Below are 2,386 nucleotides of genomic sequence, written 5' to 3'. Positions count from 1 at the left end.
TCATCTTGGTTCTTCTGGTTCCCTCTCTGGGACCGAAGCCAATGATCACTTTTGTTCTTATGTATTTTCAACGGTGGAGTTTCTACACACCATAGATTAAGGTGTGGAGCTCTGCTGTACCTCGAGTATTAATGCAATTACTATTGTTCTTCCATTCAATTCCGCTTGTTCTTTGTTCAAGATATCACTTGTTCTTCAACTTGATGAAGGTGATGATTGACACTCATCACCATTCTCACCCATGAACAAAGTGACTGACAACCACTCTTGTTCTACAAGCGTTCAAGGCTCCAGTGAATATCTCTTGGATTCCTGATTGCACGATGCATGGTTGATCGCCTGACAACTGAGTGCTCGCCTGACAAATGAGCCAACCATTCCGTGAGATCAGAATCTTCGTGGTATAGGCGAGAACTGATGGCGGCATTCAAGAGAATCCGGAAGGTCTAACCTTGTCTGTGGTATTCTGAGTAGGATTCAATGACTGAATGACTGTGACGTGCTTCAAACCTGTAACCTACCGGGCGTTAGTGACAGACGCAAAAGAATCACTGGATTCTATTCCGGCCTGATTGAGAACCGACAGATGAATTCCGCTATGCTGTGACAGAGCATATGCAATCGCTTTCGTTAGTTGTGCGAAGTTGTGTAATGCCATGGTACTGAACTACCAAGTTTTTGGGGTTCATGACCGGGGATTATGAGAGTTGTAAAAAAGTATTGTTCACAATTTCGCGCACCAAGTTTTTGGCGCCGTTGCCGGGGATTGTTCAAGTTTTGAGCAAGCTTTTGGTAACATCAGTGCCAAGATCCGGCAGCAACATCAAGTTTTTGGTGTTATTGCCCGGGATTGTTCAGTTTGGACAACTGAAGGTTCATCTTGTTGCTTAGATTAGGCATTTATTTTTTCGAAATTCTTGAAGATGAATTCTAGAGTTTCATGATGATTTGTTGAAATCTGGCTGGCTGAGAAGCCATGTCTAATCTCATTGGACCGAGGTTTCAACTTATCACCACAAGAGCTTATTGATTTTTTATCAATCTTGCTTTTGGAGCAGTGATCTGCTAAGGCTTGGCTGGCCTCTGGCCATGTCTAGTGTTTTGGACCGAAGCTTTCTTTGAAAGCTTGGCTGGCTGTGAAGCCATGTCTAATTCCTGGACCGGAGTCTTAGACTAGCATTGCACTGATTCCTGGAATTCTCATTAAGAATTTTGATATCTTTTTCCACTTAATTTTCGAAAAACACAAAAAAATCAAAAAAATCATAAAATCCAAAAATAATTCTTGTTTGAGTATAGTGTCTCATGTTAAGTTTGGTGTCAATTGCATATTTCTGTTCTTATTGCATTCATGCATGTGTCTTAAGAATCTTCAAGTAATTCTTGATGATTTTCGTGCTCTGATCTTTGAATTCTATTGACTTGAGTGTCTCATTTGCATTTTCATTTTGTTAGTGTCAGTAGTATACAAACTGCTAAGTTTAGTATCTTGCATGCATTGTTATTTGATTCTTGTTGCATTTTGATTTTTCCTTATTATTAGAAATCCAAAAATATTTTTAATTTGTGTCTTTTCAAGTCAATTATACAGAGAATTGAAGATTCAGAACACACAGCAGAGGAATTGCACAGAAAAAGCTGGGCGTTCAAAACGCCCAGTGAAGAAGGACAGACTGGCGTTTAAACGCCAGCCAGGGTACCTGGTTGGGCGTTTAACGCCCAAAAGGGTAGCATTTTGGGCGTTAAACGCCAGAATGGATACCATTCTGGGCGTTTAACGCCAGGATGGCTAGAAGGGAAGATTTTGTTTTCAAATCAAATTTTTTCTAAGTTTTCAAAATCTTTTCAAAATCAAATCTTTTTCAAATCAATTTTCCAATCAAATCTTTTTCAAAATTAACTTCTTTCCTTTTTTAAAGATACTTACTATCAATTAATGATTTGATTCAACATTTCAAGTATGTTACCTTTTCTGTTGAGAAAGGTTTAATGTTTGAATCATATCTTTTCTTGTTAGTCAAGTTTTTAATTTTCAAATCAAATCTTTTTAAAATGTTTTTCAAAACATATCTTCTCAATCACATTTTTTAAAAAAAATCAATCATATCTTCTTAACCACATCTTTTTCAAAATAGTTTTCAATCAAATCTTTTTGATTTCTAATTTCAAAATCTTTTTCAAAAAATCACTTGATTTCTTTTCTATTTTCATTTTCGAAAATTAACTAATGTTTTTCAAAAATATTTTCAAAATTTTTCACTTAGTTTTCGAAAATGACTCCCCTCCTTCTCACATCCTTCTATTTATGGACTAACACTATCCCTTAATGCAAAATTCAAACTCCATCTCCTTTGATAAGTTCGAATTTTCTACTTCTGTCTTCTAC

Source organism: Arachis duranensis, chromosome 5, assembly GCF_000817695.3.
Source record: "Arachis duranensis cultivar V14167 chromosome 5, aradu.V14167.gnm2.J7QH, whole genome shotgun sequence".
NCBI lineage: Eukaryota > Viridiplantae > Streptophyta > Magnoliopsida > Fabales > Fabaceae > Arachis > Arachis duranensis.
Note: the sequence above shows the minus strand (reverse complement) of the source record.